Here is an 18,641-nt window from a genome sequence, read left to right on the forward strand (position 1 = left end):
TGATTCATTTGATTCATTTGATTCATTTGATTCATTTGATTCATTTGATTCATTTGATTCATTTGATTCATTTGATTCATATGATTCATTTGATTCATTTGATTCATTTGATTCATTTGATTCATTTGATTCATTTGATTCATTTCATTCATTTCATTCAATTCATTCATTTCATTCATTTGATTCATATGATTCATTTGATTCATTTGATTCATTTGATTCATTTGATTCATTTGATTCATTTGATTCATTTGATTCATTTGATTCATTTAATTCATTTGATTTATTTGATTCATTTGATTCATTTGATTCATTTGATTCATTTGATTCATTTGATTCATTTGATTCATTTAATTCATTTGATTCATTTGATTCATTCGATTCATTTGATTCATTTGATTCATTTGATTCATTTGATTCATTTGATTCATTTGATTCATTTGATTCATTTGACTAATTTGATTAATTTGATTAATTTGATTAATTTGATTAATTTGATTAATTTGATTAATTTGATTAATTTGATTAATTTGATTAATTTGATTAATTTGATTAATTTGATTAATTTGATTAATTTGATTAATTTGATTAATTTGATTAATTTGATTAATTTGATTAATTTGATTAATTTGATTAATTTGATTAATTTGATTAATTTGATTAATTTGATTAATTTGATTAATTTGATTAATTTGATTAATTTGATTAATTTGATTCATTTGATTCATTTGATTCTTTTGATTCATTTGATTCATTTGATTCATTTGATTCATTTGATTCATTTGATTCATTTGATTCATTTGATTCATTTGATTCATTTGATTCATTTGATTCATTTGATTCATTTGATTCATTTGATTCATTTGATTTATTTGATTCATTTGATTCATTTGATTCATTTGATTAATTTGATTCATTTGATTCATTTGATTCATTTGATTAATTTGATTCATTTGATTCTTTTGATTCATTTGATTCATTTGATTCATTTGATTCATTCGATTCATTCGATTCATTTCATTCATTTCATTCATTTCATTCATTTCATTCATTTCATTCATTTCATTCATTTCATTCATTTCATTCATTTCATTCATTTGATTCATTTGATTCATTTGATTCATTTGATTGATATGATTCATTTGATTCATTTGATTCATTTGATTCATTTGATTCATTTGATTCATTTAATTCATTTGATTTATTTGATTCATTTGATTCATTTGGTTCATTTGATTCATTTGATTCATTTGATTCATTTGATTCATTTGATTCATTTGATTCATTTGATTCATTTGATTCATTTGATTCATTTGATTCATTTGATTCATTTGATTCATTTGATTCATTTGATTCATTTGATTCATTTGATTCATTTGATTCATTTGATTCATTTGACTAATTTGACTAATTTGATTAATTTGATTAATTTGATTAATTTGATTCATTTGATTCATTTGATTCATTTGATTCATTTGATTCATTTGATTCATTTGATTCATTTGATTCATTTGATTCATTTGATTCATTTGATTCATTTGATTCATTTGATTCATCTGATTCATTTGATTCATTTGATTCATTTGATTCATTTGATTCATTTGATTCATTTGATTCATTTGATTCATTTGATTCATTTGATTTATTTGATTCATTTGATTCATTTGATTCATTTGATTCATTTGATTCATTTGATTCATTTGATTCATTTGATTCATTTGATTCATTTGATTCATTTGATTCATTTGATTCATTTGATTCATTTGATTCATTTGATTCATTTGATTCATTTGATTCATTTGATTCATTTGATTCATTTGATTCATTTGATTCATTTGATTCATTTGATTCATTTGATTCATTTGATTCATTTGATTCATTTGATTCATTTGATTCATTTGACTCATTTGATTCATTTGATTCATTTGATTCATTTGATTCATTTGATTCATTTGATTCATTTGATTCATTTGATTCATTTGATTCATTTGATTCATTTGATTCATTTGATTCATTTGATTCATTTGATTCATTTGATTCATTTGATTCATTTGATTCATTTGATTCATTTGATTCATTTGATTCATTTGATTCATTTGATTCATTTGATTCATTTGATTCATTTGATTCATTTGATTCATTTGATTCATTTGATTCATTTGATTCATTTGATTCATTTGATTCATTTGATTCATTTGATTCATTTGAATCATTTGATTCATTTGATTCATTTGATTCATTTGATTCATTTGATTCATTTGATTCATTTGATTCATTTGATTCATTTGATTCATTTGATTCATTTGATTCATTTGATTCATTTGATTCATTTGATTCATTTGATTCATTTGATTCATTTGATTCATTTGATTCATTTGATTCATTTGATTCATTTGATTCATTTGATTCATTTGATTCATTTGATTCATTTGATTCATTTGATTCATTTGATTCATTTGATTCATTTGATTCATTTGATTCATTTGATTCATTTGATTCATTTGATTCATTTGATTCATTTGATTCATTTGATTCATTTGATTCATTTGATTCATTTGGTTCATTTGATTCATTTGATTCATTTGATTCGTTTGATTCATTTGATTCATTTGATTCATTTGATTCATTTGATTCATTTGATTCATTTGATTCATTTGATTCATTTGATTCATTTGATTCATTTGATTCATTTGATTCATTTGATTCATTTGATTCATTTGATTCATTTGAATCATTTGATTCATTTGATTCATTTGATTCATTTGATTCATTTGATTCATTTGATTCATTTGATTCATTTGATTCATTTGATTAATTTGATTAATTTGATTAATTTGATTCATTTGATTCATTTGATTCATTTGATTCATTTGATTCATGTGATTCATTTGATTCATTTGATTCATTTGATTCATTTGATTCATTTGATTCATTTGATTCATTCGATTCATTTCATTCATTTGATTCATTTGATTCATTTGATTCATATGATTCATTTGATTCATTTGATTCATTTGATTCATTTGATTCATTTGATTCATTTGATTCATTTGATTCATTTGATTCATTTGATTCATTTGATTCATTTGATTCATTTGATTCATTTGATTCATTTGATTCATTTAATTCATTTGATTTATTTGATTCATTTAATTCATTTGATTTATTTGATTCATTTGATTCATTTGATTCATTTGATTCATTTGATTCATTTGATTCATTTGATTCATTTGATTCATTTGATTCACTCGATTCATTTGATTCATTTGATTCATTCGATTCATTTCATTCATTTCATTCATTTCATTCATTTCATTCATTTCATTCATTTCATTCATTTCATTCATTTCATTCATTTCATTCATTTCATTCATTTGATTCATTTGATTCATTTGATTCATTTGATTCATTTGATTCATTTGATTCATTTGATTCATTTGATTCATTTGATTCATTTGATTCATTTGATTCATTTGATTCATTTGATTCATTTAATTCATTTGATTTATTTGATTCATTTGATTAATTTGATTCATTTGATTCATTTGATTCTTTTGATTCATTTGATTCATTTGATTCATTCGATTCATTTGATTAATTTGATTCATTTCATTCATTTCATTCATTTCATTCATTTCATTCATTTCATTCATTTCATTCATTTCATTCATTTCATTCATTTCATTCATTTCATTCATTTCATTCATTTCATTCATTTCATTCATTTCATTCATTTCATTCATTTCATTCATTTCATTCATTTCATTCATTTCATTCATTTCATTCATTTGATTCATTTGATTCATTTGATTCATTTGATTCATTTGATTCATTTGATTCATTTGATTCATATGATTCATTTGATTCATATGATTCATTTGATTCATTTGATTCATTTGATTCATTTGATTCATTTGATTCATTTGATTCATTTGATTCATTTGATTCATTTGATTCATTTGATTCATTTGATTCATTTGATTCATTTGATTCATTTGATTCATTTAATTCATTTGATTTATTTGATTCATTTGATTCATTTGATTCATTTGATTCATTTGATTCATTTGATTCATTTGATTCATTTGATTCATTTGATTCATTTGATTCATTTGATTAATTTGATTCATTTGATTCATTTGATTCATTTGATTCATTTGATTCATTTGATTCATTTGATTCATTTGATTCATTTGATTCATTTGATTCATTTTAATCATTTGATTCATTTGATTCATTTGATTAATTTGATTAATTTGATTAATTTGATTAATTTGATTAATTTGATTAATTTTATTCATTTGATTCATTTGATTCATTTGATTCATTTGATTCATTTGATTCATTTGATTCATTTGATTCATTTGATTCATTTGATTCATTTGATTCATTTGATTCATTTGATTCATTTGATTCATTTGATTCATTTGATTCATTTGATTCATTTGATTCATTTGATTCATTTGATTCATTTGATTCATTTGATTCATTTGATTCATTTGATTCATTTGATTCATTTGATTCATTTGATTCATTTGATTCATTTGATTCATTTGATTCATTTGATTCATTTGATTCATTTGATTCATTTGATTCATTTGATTCATTTGATTCATTTGATTCATTTGATTCATTTGTTTCATTTGATTCATTTGATTCATTTGATTCATTTGATTCATTTGATTCATTTGATTCATTTGATTCATTTAATTCACTGGATTCATTTGATTCATTTGATTCAATTGATTCATTTGCTGCATTGGACTCATTCGATTCATTTGATTCATTTGATTCATTCGATTCATTCGATTCATTGGATTCATTGGATTCATTTGATTCATTTGATTCATTTGATTCATTTGATTCATTTGATTCATTTGATTCATTTGATTTATTTGATTCATTTGATTCATTTGATTCATTTGATTCATTTGATTCATTTGATTCATTTGATTCATTTGATTCATTTGATTCATTTGATTCATTTGATTCATTTGATTCATTTGATTCATTTGATTCATTTGATTCATTTGATTCATTTGATTCATTTGATTCATTTGATTCATTTGATTCATTTGATTCATTTGATTCATTTGATTCATTTGATTCATTTGATTCATTTGATTCATTTGATTCATTTGATTCATTTGATTCATTTGATTCATTTGATTCATTTGATTCATTTGATTCATTTGATTCATTTGATTCATTTGATTCATTTGATTCATTTGATTCATTTGATTCATTTGATTCATTTGATTCATTTGATTCATTTGATTCATTTGATTCATTTGATTCATTTGATTCATTTGATTCATTTGATTCATTTGATTCATTTGATTCATTTGATTCATTTGATTCATTTGATTCATTTGATTCATTTGATTCATTTGATTCATTTGATTCATTTGATTCATTTGATTCATTTGATTCATTTGATTCATTTGATTCATTTGATTCATTTGATTCATTTGATTCATTTGATTCATTTGATTCATTTGATTCATTTGATTCATTTGATTCATTTGATTCATTTGATTCATTTGATTCATTTGATTCATTTGATTCATTTGATTCATTTGATTCATTTGATTCATTTGATTCATTTGATTCATTTGATTCATTTGATTCATTTGATTCATTTGATTCATTTGATTCATTTGATTCATTTGATTCATTTGATTCATTTGATTCATTTGATTCATTTGATTCATTTGATTCATTTGATTCATTTGATTCATTTGATTCATTTGATTCATTTGATTCATTTGATTTATTTGATTCATTTGATTCATTTGATTCATTTGATTCATTTGATTCATTTGATTCATTTGATTCATTTGATTCATTTGATTCATTTGATTCATTTGATTCTTTTGATTCTTTTGATTCATTTGATTCATTTGATTCATTTGATTCATTTGATTCATTTGATTTATTTGATTCATTTGATTCATTTGATTCATTTGATTCATTTGATTCATTTGATTCATTTGATTCATTTGATTCATTTGATTCATTTGATTCATTTGATTCATTTGATTAATTTGATTAATTTGATTAATTTGATTAATTTGATTAATTTGATTAATTTGATTAATTTGATTAATTTGATTAATTTGATTAATTTGATTAATTTGATTAATTTGATTAATTTGATTCATTTGATTAATTTGATTAATTTGATTAATTTGATTAATTTGATTCATTTGATTCATTTGATTCATTTGATTCATTTGATTCATTTGATTCATTTGATTCATTTGATTCATTTGATTCATTTGATTCATTTGATTCATTTGATTCATTTGATTCATTTGATTCATTTGATTCATTTGATTCATTTGATTCATTTGATTCATTTGATTCATTTGATTCATTTGATTAATTTGATTAATTTGATTCATTTGATTCATTTGATTCATTTGATTCATTTGATTCATTTGATTCATTTGATTCATTCGATTCATTTGATTCATTTGATTCATTTGATTCATTTGATTCATTTGATTCATTTGATTCATTTGATTCATTTGATTCATTTGATTCATTTGATTCATTTGATTCATTTGATTCATTTGATTCATTTGATTCATTTGATTCATTTGATTCATTTGATTCATTTGATTCATTTGATTCATTTGATTCATTTGATTCATTTGATTCATTTGATTCATTTGATTCATTTGATTCATTTGATTCATTTGATTCATTTGATTCATTTGATTCATTTGATTCATTTGATTCATTTGATTCATTTGATTCATTTGATTCATTTGATTCATTTGATTCATTTGATTCATTTGATTCATTTGATTCATTTGATTCATTTGATTCATTTGATTCATTTGATTAATTTGATTAATTTGATTAATTTGATTCATTTGATTCATTTGATTCATTTGATTCATTTGATTCATTTGATTCATTTGATTCATTTGATTCATTTGATTCATTTGATTCATTTGATTCATTTGATTCATTTGATTCATTTGATTCATTTGATTCATTTGATTCATTTGATTCATTTGATTCATTTGATTCATTTGATTCATTTGATTCATTTGATTCATTTGATTCATTTGATTCATTTGATTCATTTGATTCATTTGATTCATTTGATTCATTTGATTCATTTGATTCATTTGATTCATTTGATTTATTTGATTCATTTGATTCATTTGATTCATTTGATTCATTTGATTCATTTGGTTCATTTCTCGACAAACATATGATTACGGCCTAAAAGCCAACTGTCAAAATCCACTTTGAATGGAAATTCCGGACAAATCATTACACGCCAATCACAAATGTTGGTAGTACACGAAAGAGAAAAGTTTTCTCTTTCATAAACTGTTGTGAACTGTGTTCGACTAGTAACGGTTTGTCCGGAATTTCCATTCAAAGTGGATTTTGACAGTTGGCTTTTAGGCCGTAATCATATGTTTGTCGAGATTTGATTCATTTGATTCATTTGATTCATTTGATTCATTTGATTCATTTGATTCATTTGATTCATTTGATTCATTTGATTCATTTGATTCATTTGATTCATTTGATTCATTTGATTCATTTGATTCATTTGATTCATTTGATTCATTTGATTCATTTGATTCATTTGATTCATTTGATTCATTTGATTCATTTGATTCATTTGATTCATTTGATTCATTTGATTCATTTGATTCATTTGATTCATTTGATTCATTTGATTCATTTGATTAGTTTGATTAATTTGATTCATTTGATTAATTTGATTAATTTGATTCATTTGATTCATTTGATTCATTTGATTCATTTGATTCATTTGATTCATTTGATTCATTTGATTCATTTGATTCATTTGATTCATTTGATTCATTTGATTCATTTGATTCATTTGATTCATTTGATTCATTTGATTCATTTGATTCATTTGATTCATTTGATTCATTTGATTCATTTGATTCATTTGATTCATTTGATTCATTTGATTCATTTGATTCATTTGATTCATTTGATTCATTTGATTCATTTGATTCATTTGATTCATTTGATTCATTTGATTCATTTGATTCATTTGATTCATTTGATTCATTTGATTCATTTGATTCATTTGATTCATTTGATTCATTTGATTCATTTGATTCATTTGATTCATTTGATTCATTTGATTCATTTGATTCATTTGATTCATTTGATTCATTTGATTCATTTGATTCATTTGATTCATTTGATTCATTTGATTCATTTGATTCATTTGATTCATTTGATTCATTTGATTCATTTGATTCATTTGATTCATTTGATTCATTTGATTCATTTGATTCATTTGATTCATTTGATTCATTTGATTCATTTGATTCATTTGATTCATTTGATTCATTTGATTCATTTGATTCATTTGATTCATTTGATTCATTTGATTCATTTGATTCATTTGATTCATTTGATTCATTTGATTCATTTGATTCATTTGATTCATTTGATTCATTTGATTCATTTGATTCATTTGATTCATTTGATTCATTTGATTCATTTGATTCATTTGATTCATTTGATTCATTTGATTCATTTGATTCATTTGATTCATTTGATTCATTTGATTCATTTGATTCATTTGATTCATTTGATTCATTTGATTCATTTGATTCATTTGATTCATTTGATTCATTTGATTCATTTGTTTCATTTGTTTCATTTGATTCATTTGATTCATTTGTTTCATTTGATTCATTTGATTCATTTGATTCATTTGATTCATTTGATTCATTTGATTCATTTGATTCATTTGATTCATTTGATTCATTTGATTCATTTGATTCATTTGATTCATTTGATTCATTTGATTCATTTGATTCATTTGATTCATTTGATTCATTTGATTCATTTGATTCATTTGATTCATTTGATTCATTTGATTCATTTGATTCATTTGATTCATTTGATTCATTTGATTCATTTGATTCATTTGATTCATTTGATTCATTTGATTCATTTGATTCATTTGATTCATTTGATTCATTTGATTCATTTGATTCATTTGATTCATTTGATTCATTTGATTCATTTGATTCATTTGATTCATTTGATTCATTTGATTCATTTGATTCATTTGATTCATTTGATTCATTTGATTCATTTGATTCATTTGATTCATTTGATTCATTTGATTCATTTGATTCATTTGATTCATTTGATTCATTTGATTCATTTGATTCATTTGATTCATTTGATTCATTTGATTCATTTGATTCATTTGATTCATTTGATTCATTTGATTCATTTGATTCATTTGATTCATTTGATTCATTTGATTCATTTGATTCATTTGATTCATTTGATTCATTTGATTCATTTGATTCATTTGATTCATTTGATTCATTTGATTCATTTGATTCATTTGATTCATTTGATTCATTTGATTCATTTGATTCATTTGATTCATTTGATTCATTTGATTCATTTGATTCATTTGATTCATTTGATTCATTTGATTCATTTGATTCATTTGATTCATTTGATTCATTTGATTCATTTGATTCATTTGATTCATTTGATTCATTTGATTCATTTGATTCATTTGATTCATTTGATTCATTTGATTCATTTGATTCATTTGATTCATTTGATTCATTTGATTCATTTGATTCATTTGATTCATTTGATTCATTTGATTCATTTGATTCATTTGATTCATTTGATTCATTTGATTCATTTGATTCATTTGATTCATTTGATTCATTTGATTCATTTGATTCATTTGATTCATTTGATTCATTTGATTCATTTGATTCATTTGATTCATTTGATTCATTTGATTCATTTGATTCATTTGATTCATTTGATTCATTTGATTCATTTGATTCATTTGATTCATTTGATTCATTTGATTCATTTGATTCATTTGATTCATTTGATTCATTTGATTCATTTGATTCATTTGATTCATTTGATTCATTTGATTCATTTGATTCATTTGATTCATTTGATTCATTTGATTCATTTGATTCATTTGATTCATTTGATTCATTTGATTCATTTGATTCATTTGATTCATTTGATTCATTTGATTCATTTGATTCATTTGATTCATTTGATTCATTTGATTCATTTGATTCATTTGATTCATTTGATTCATTTGATTCATTTGATTCATTTGATTCATTTGATTCATTTGATTCATTTGATTCATTTGATTCATTTGATTCATTTGATTCATTTGATTCATTTGATTCATTCGATTCATTCGATTCATTCGATTCATTTCATTCATTTGATTCATTTGATTCATTTGATTCATTTGATTCATTTGATTCATTTGATTCATTTGATTCATTTGATTCATTTGATTCATTTGGTTCATTTGATTCATTTGATTCATTTGATTCATTTGATTCATTTGATTCATTTGATTCATTTGATTCCGGCGTCGGCGGTAAAACATGATGATGAGTTATGTTCTACCATAGACCATGCGGTAGACTTGGGTGAAACGCCCAACTCCTACTCTGCAGAAGGCAAAAAATTCTTCACATTTCCATTCGATCATGCCCATATGAGCCTGCCTAGTTCTAGTTTTCCGTTCTAAGTTTATAACTGATTCGCTCTAGAATACCTATCCGTCTTTCAATTTCATTGCTTTCGTTTCTCTTAGTCTCAAATTTGCCGAAAATAGCCAACAAAATCGATACAGTAGAACGTTGCGGCAATTAAAACATAGTAACATATATTGATGGTGTAAGGTCATCTTGAAAATATTGATTCTGTTAAGTTTAAATGGGATTGAAGCAGCCTTTCAATATATTTATTGACAATATTTCTGTCTCGTGTAGGGTCCGCTATAGATTGATTCTGTAGAATTTAAATGAGATTGATGGATTGAAGCAGTCTTATCAATATATTTATTGACAATATTTCTGTTTCGTGTAAGGTCCGCTTAAGGATCAACGCATGTTTAAGCGAACGAACGTGTAAAGTGTACTTTTCAGCATAACAGTTATACTGTTATGCTAATCATACTCATTAATTTGGACGTGCTTTAGGCATGATAAAACGCAGTTTTCAAACGTAGAAAAATTTGCCCAGGACAGAATTCTGGCACGATTTTCATTGGATGTCATTTAACATCAGTCGTCAGTTTTCATTACGTTGTCTTGGGAAATTGATTTATAGCATGATGGATTGAATTGATTAAATAAATAGTTTTCTAATGCCGTTTTTTTAATAAACAACCCCGGAGCAGTAAGTTGCAGTTTCTAGCGAAAGAGCCGGCCACTAGACGTGTTCATTCCCACTTCTGTCAGAAAGTGCAACACTAGTGCAATTCGCTGCCCGGATTAACTTAATTTAAGTATTTTTAGCATTTCACTTGTTTAGTTCTCACCGATTACTGTGACGTATGCAATCTGTATATTGTAAAAACGAAAACTGAACCATCAAAAATATTAATCAAAGCTTTCAAAAATCTAAATTTTGATCCAAATTAAAAAATCGAAATATTTAAAAATTGCAAAATTGAAGACTTCAAAGTTGCAAAATTAACATATTAAAATGTTGCAAATTTAAAAAATCAAGAAATCGATTTTTTTTAATTAGAGGGGAGTTTCGGATCCCAGGTATTTTCCAGCTATGGTAATACTGTGAAAAGCGTATTTATATAATTTTCATGACTGTAATGTAGCTCTGTTTTTTCTCACAAAATTTTGCGGTTCTCAGTTTTCGTGAGCGTGCGCTTTTTTGATAAATGTGTAAACCGAAAACAAGATTATTGTTGGCAACAACAATTAAATAAATTATGTGCATTATCGTGATTTTGGACCTGCTGTCTAATATCTTTTATTTAATAACTTATTTTAGGCGAGACTATCAACTGTTTTCGTTTAATCTGTGTGTGAATATGGGTTGATTCAATTCGGACCTTTTACCATACATACGATATGATACGCGATCGCGAAAAACCGTTTGAGAGGTCGAGCTTTCAGGAAAAAATAAGTTTTCGCAAATGGATTCACAGATTTCTATGTTTATAGCTCATAACCTATTGTTAGGTAATTTGGCCCAACTCTTACTTTTAATGGAATATTTGCCACAAAATTTTTTATATCAAAGAGAACTTGTCAATTCACAATTCGAAACTTAGTGAAAACTAAATAGGAATAACTTAGGTCAACATAGGCATTTATTTCCATTGCAAAAATCGATAAGACATGGGTGGTCCTAAGTGGAACAGTGTGAAGAATTTAAGCTGAAATTTAAAAAAATAGGATTTCGGAATTAAAAAATGAAAGAATGAATAATTGATAAATCTAAGAATTTAAAAATTTAGGAATACAAAAATTTAGAAATTTAAAAATTTAAAAATTTAAAGATTTAAAAATTTAAAGAATTGATTCAAAAATTTAAATTTCGATTTGAAATTTTAAATATTTTGAAATGTAAAAGGAAAAAAATTAAAATATTGAAGATTAATAAATTTTGAAAGTCAGATTTAATAATTTTAGAAATTTAAAATTTAAAGATATAAAAATTTAAAACATGAAAAATGTATTTTTATTTAAAAGTTTATAAATACGAGACCGAGGGAATATTTTTACAAACAATTTTCAACTATTCTTGATGATGAAAGCCATCATTTTTTAAAAACAAGTGCTGTATTAGGGCAGTTTACCACTAACAATAATAATACATTCCATATTAAACATAAAAGGTGATTGAAATTTATTTTTATTATGCTGTAGTACGTACGCTAAACAAAGCAATGTTAAAGGCATTTTTTCTTATTTTTAATGGGCCTATAGAAGTTAAATTTTAAAGTAATTCTAAACTAAATATGAGTTAGAAATGTGATCTGATTCACAATGGATTGGTGACCATTGATTCACGCTAAACCTCCTGAATTCGCGGTTGCGGCACGGGTCGATTAAAATTGTTGTATAATCCTGTTTTTCGGGTAAAATTGCTAATAAGAAAATGAGGTTATGACAGTAGAAATATTTAGTAGTTACCACATTTTAATTATTTATGGCTTAGCGCTGCTCACAACTCCCAATGGTTCACAACTCCCCAACGTCCCCTATTTCGAGGTGTGCCTGTACCTTGAAAAGTACAAAATGTTAGGACAATCTCGACAAACACGTTTGCTATTGAGTGACATAATAAAACAAATAAAATCATCAGCTTGTTGATCGCCTCAAACAAATTAGTATAACCAACAAATCACGAAAATATTTCAGGAGCCTGAAATCGGCGGCGCGCCCCTCTTAAAATTAAATTTAACTATATTATGTATTTCTCTATTGTAGCAACGCATTTTTTTAGCTTTCCGATGAAATAAAAAGAGCCTCATAACTCATGACCTATGTCCATGATTCGTGACTAGGTGCAATCTGCATTTTCATCTACACGGCATATCAAAAATCCGTTTTCTGAAACCGTCCAACTTTCCGCAATACGTACTTCTAAACGTTCTTCTGCCCCGATACGGCAATTTGACCCACATCACCATTACTGAACAATTACTATCCAGCTTCACTCAAATGATTCCCTCCGCAACATAACAGTCTACTACAACGACTAAAAATATTTGCTCAGGTTTTTAATTTCGAACTACGTTAAAAATTCGGTAACTGTTTGAAATCAAATCAAATAAAGCCGCTGGTTTTGATCCCGTCTGGGAAATTAATGAAAAAAAAAACGAAAATCTTGCATGCAGCATTCATTCTAAATCGTTCCGTATTCCGCACCGTACTGGGCTTAACTAATGTACAGAGCACGACTTTCACAGAAAAAAAATGTTCTTTGATTGCATCGATGTGTCGGTTCTACCACCAAGAACGATAGAAATGTTACGCAAAACCAACTGAGGCTGTCATCGCACATTAACTATAGTTGTAGACGTATGCGCAAACTGTCATGTGCGGTACAAGACGGCAACGTTGCAAGTCGCATAACAGTTTTACTGAGAGCTGTCGTGCTTAATTCGGTCATCAAACTGTCGAAGCGAAAAGAAGACGACAGCCTCTGAAATACTGTCGCAAGGCTGTACTGTTGGAACCCCTTTACTAAAGTGAGGCAAGGTCACATGTGCTTTCAAGACCCTTGAACAGAGAACGACAGAGGGAGAATGCGATTCGTGGATGAGACAGGTAGATATTTCAAAGTTTTTATTTGCATTGAAGTTGTGTGAAATAGCATAAAAGCCATGCATTCAGTTGATTGCAATGCAGTCTCTTTCCATTCATCCTTATAGCTTGCATATTGTTTCGTTCGAAATTCTCGTGCAGGAAGTATGGATAAATAAGTCCTATACAAACCAATACTATGAAAAAGAAATGGTTCAAACTACTCAGTATATGCAGATATGGACGACGATAAGTTAGAAGACACATTGTAGTTGCATTCCCCATCGAGAGTGGGTACTTTGGAAGACTTCTTTTTCTGGATCTAATTTGTGGATATTTTTGGTCTTCGATCTGTTATCTTTCGTGAAAGTTCGTACCAATACAACGAATGTGCATTTTCAATAATATCATTACACAAAAGTTGTTCTTAGTTTTCACATGACATATTTGGGCATATACTTACCTTACCGTTCAGGCTAGAGCCTTTTTGTCTCTTGCTGTATGCAGAAGCCGTCCCCACTCCACTCGGTCCATTGCTGCTTGTCGCCAGCCTCACAGTCTTCGAAGGGTCCGCAGGTCGTCCTCTAGCTGGTCGATCCACCGTGCTCACTGTGCGCCCCGTCTTCTTGTTCCTGTAGGGTCGCCCTCAAGAACCATCTTCACCGGGTCGTCGTCTGACATTCTCACGAAGTGTACACTGTACAGCCCACCGCAAACGTCCTATTTTCGCGGTATGCGCGATGAATGGTTCCTCCAGCACCTGATACAACTCATGGTTCATTCGCCTGCGCCACGTTCCTCTTCCATCAGCACGCCACAATAGATGGTACGCAAGACCTTTCGTTCGAAAACTCCAAGGGCACGTTGGTCCTCCACAAGCATAGTCTAGGTCTCGTGGCCGTAGAGGACAACCGATCTAATCAGCGTCTTGTAGATAATCAACTTCGTGCGGCGGCGAATTTTGTTCGACCGGAGCGTCCTCCGGAGTCCAAAGTAGGCACGATTTCCCGCCAAGATCAGTCTCTGAATTTCTCTGCTGTTATCATTGTCGTCGGTTACCAGTGACCCCAAATACATGAATTCGTCGACCATTTCGATTTCGTCACCGTCAATCCGAACTCGGGTGGGAGGTTCACATTGCCGTCTCTAGAACCTCTTCCTTTCATGTATTTAGTCTTCGAAACGTTTACTTAATTATAGTGTAGATACAGGCTTTGAATACAATTGAATTAAAGTTGAGTTGATGTAGCAGCAGACAAAAAATAGTTTTGTTTTCTCAAACCTTCACAATTACATCGCTTACAGGAAATTGGCTTGGATATGAATAAATATTTCAGATTGGCAGAAGATCTTATCACACAACTTAGAAATGGATACAGAAATAGCTAGATAGATGCGATAGAAGGGAGACAGAGAGAGAAGAGAGAGAGAGAGAGAGAGAGAGAGAGAGAGAGAGAGAGAGAGAGATAGAGAGAGAGAGATAGAGAGAGAGAGAGAGAGAGAGAGAGAGAGAGAGAGAGAGAGAGAGAGAGAGAGAGGAGAGAGATGGGGGGGGGCGTGTGAGGAACGGCAAATGATGGTTAAGGGAGTGAACTTATTTTTATAGGTATATTATGCGATACATTGATTCCTTACATTCTTATCATAAATAATGTAAGTAATTTTTGTGCCATAACCAGTATAACCTAAATCTTGCAAAAGAGCTAAATTTTCGCTAGAGTTTTGGGCTTCAAACATACAGTTGCTCTCGGTGACGCCACGAGTATAATTATATGAGAAATCTTTTATCTCACTACTAGGTGAATTACTTTTTGATCTGTGTATTGATATACCATCCAACATTTACCTCATGATTGAACGCAACGTCTAATCCAAGGGATCAATACTAGAACTCGCTGTTTCACTATCAACACATTTTTTGTCTTTGAAGTGAACTTTTATATTGATTTTTGAGAAATAGTTCATTTATTATAGAGGTAATTCACAAAATGTTCTCAAAATCGAATTCCTTGAATCACGTAGATCTGTTTTCATACCCCGATACTCAAAATCGGTTTAGTTTTACCCCTTTAACACCAGTAAAACAATACTCTGTATGAAACAATCTCATTTTTAGTTAGTGAAAATTGGTAAGCGAGGAATAAAAATACAAAATGTTTAATATCTTCGCCGCTCGTGCACCGATTTTGACAATCTATAGCTTGTTAGAAAGGTATTTTTACAAGCTTTTTATTTATGTGCAGTTTGTAAGACAATACTGCATTGTTCGAAAGTTATTTGCAAAAAAACCTGCCGTGTTTTAACAAAATTGCCCATATCTCAGAAAGTAAACAACATATCGAAAATCAAAAATAATAGTGTCAAATGGCAACGTTAGGCCTTTCATTTGAAACTAGTTTCATTAAGATCGGTACAGCCATTGCTGAGATAATTTCATGACATTTTGTATATACATACACACACATACAGACATTGTCTCAATTTGTCGAGCTGAGTCGATTGGTATATGAAACTCGGCCCTCCGGGCCTCGGGAAAAGTTTTCAAAGTTTGAGCGAATCCTATACATTTCTTTTGTAAGAAATGTAAAAAATTTCGAGGTAACATGAAATTTCGACGTTTCATGCATTTTAATGATGTTTGGCATCAAAAATACGAATTCGATTTCTGAAATTTCCCTTTAAAAAAATTTTGAGTTCCGGCTCATATGAGAATTTCATATGTGACCGGACGATTTAATCTATATTTCCGGACCCATATAAGCGATCCATACGAAATTTTATAGACATATGTAGGGATTATAGGGGAATATTATAGCTATCATTTGGGACTAAGTTTGTGAAAATCGTCCCAAACCTTTTCCGGGAAACTGATATGAGTTCGTTAATTTTCAAATATGGCCGCTTTTCCCGGGCACTTCCGTAACCGTCTCTGGTGGTCAATGTAGTCAACGAAAGTTTGGTTGGCCGTCGGTGACCTAGAACTGCAAATTTAAGTTGTTTGAAAGACATTATAGCGAAATTTTTACCTTTTTTGCTTTCATCGGAATATTGGTTTGAATCGGAATTTGCTATGTGATCGCACGCCACAACCTGTAAAACTCCGGAACCGGAAGTCAGATCGTGATGAAATTAAACAGCCATTTACGAGGGCGCAACACCTTTCATTTGAGACTAAGTTTGGTTGAATCGGTTTAGCCGTCTCCGAGAAACCGATGTGACTGTTATTCTGAATTTGGATACTTCCGCCGGGGCTTCCAGAACCGATGATGGTGACCAATGTGGCCAAAGAGACTTTGAATGGCTGTTAATGACCTAATACTACAAATCGAAGCAGTTGTGGTCATATTTTGGAAAATGTTTTACCTTTATACATTCATTGCAGAATTTAAGCTTAAGCCCTTTGCGATTAATAACGCACACCTACGCTCGCGATCACGCAAACAACATAACACCCCGGTAATAAGATGAACGTTTAAGCATTTACGAAGTTACAAACGTCCGTTGCGATTACGTCCGGAAACCATTACCCTCTGTCCTAATAACTTAGGTCAATACATTCAGTAGGACCAATCAAAAAATAACGCTCATATCCACTAGACAACACGTTCCACGGCGACATGTCCGGGAACTCTAGTGATATGGAAGACCTAACTTTCTTCTAGCATCTGAGCCGTACATCAAAAATAAAGTATTGGATTCACGGTCCGCGCGCGATCATTCAAGAACACACGCGAATGTGCGAAAGGCACACGGTTTTAAAAAACAATTTATACACGCGGTCCAAGAACACATGCGAATATGCGAAAGGCACACGGTCATAAAATAAAATTTATACACGCGAAGTTACATACACGTTAACATACGCGACATAGAAACTCACACGCGATCGAAAACGTTAATGTACAAACGCCTAAACCCTTCACTATGATACACGCAATCGCGAACTCCCTACGCCCGCACATATCTGAACCGTAAAATGAATATCACATTCAGAATCACGGCCCACTGCAATTAACCTTAAGCAGTTTAGTGGGTAACATTTCCCGTCTCGTTTTCAATTGTATTGTTGGGAGTCCTGTCGAGACCCTAGCTCTACTGCTCCAGTAGGACAACTCTCGAGAAAAATGTACTCTGGGTTTTAACTGGAGTGTGCGGCGAAGGGTTACTCCCCCACATATCGCACAATCATGTCCTAACCCCAACTCGTTAAACCCCCTCAGATCCCTCTCCACTAGTCCCATCAGACTACTACCCCATCAGACCCCGATAATCTAGGTCAATCCAATCTGATCCCTTAGATAAACAGCCAAAACAGTGCACCGTATTATTCGTATAATCTATTCAAATTTATTCACAGATTCGTTTTTTTTCAGGTGTTGAACGTGATCATGGAGTTCGGTAATTTATTTGTTTTCGTGACACTTATTCAGGACTTTTGTCGTGACTAACGACTTACCTTTCAATATAGGGGCCCCTTTTCAAAATTTCGGAAGAAAAATGATGTAAGATTTTGAACGCTTATATCTTTTGTTGTACTGA

Source organism: Topomyia yanbarensis, chromosome 1 (genome assembly GCF_030247195.1).
Source record: "Topomyia yanbarensis strain Yona2022 chromosome 1, ASM3024719v1, whole genome shotgun sequence".
Classification (NCBI taxonomy): Eukaryota; Metazoa; Arthropoda; class Insecta; order Diptera; family Culicidae; genus Topomyia; species Topomyia yanbarensis.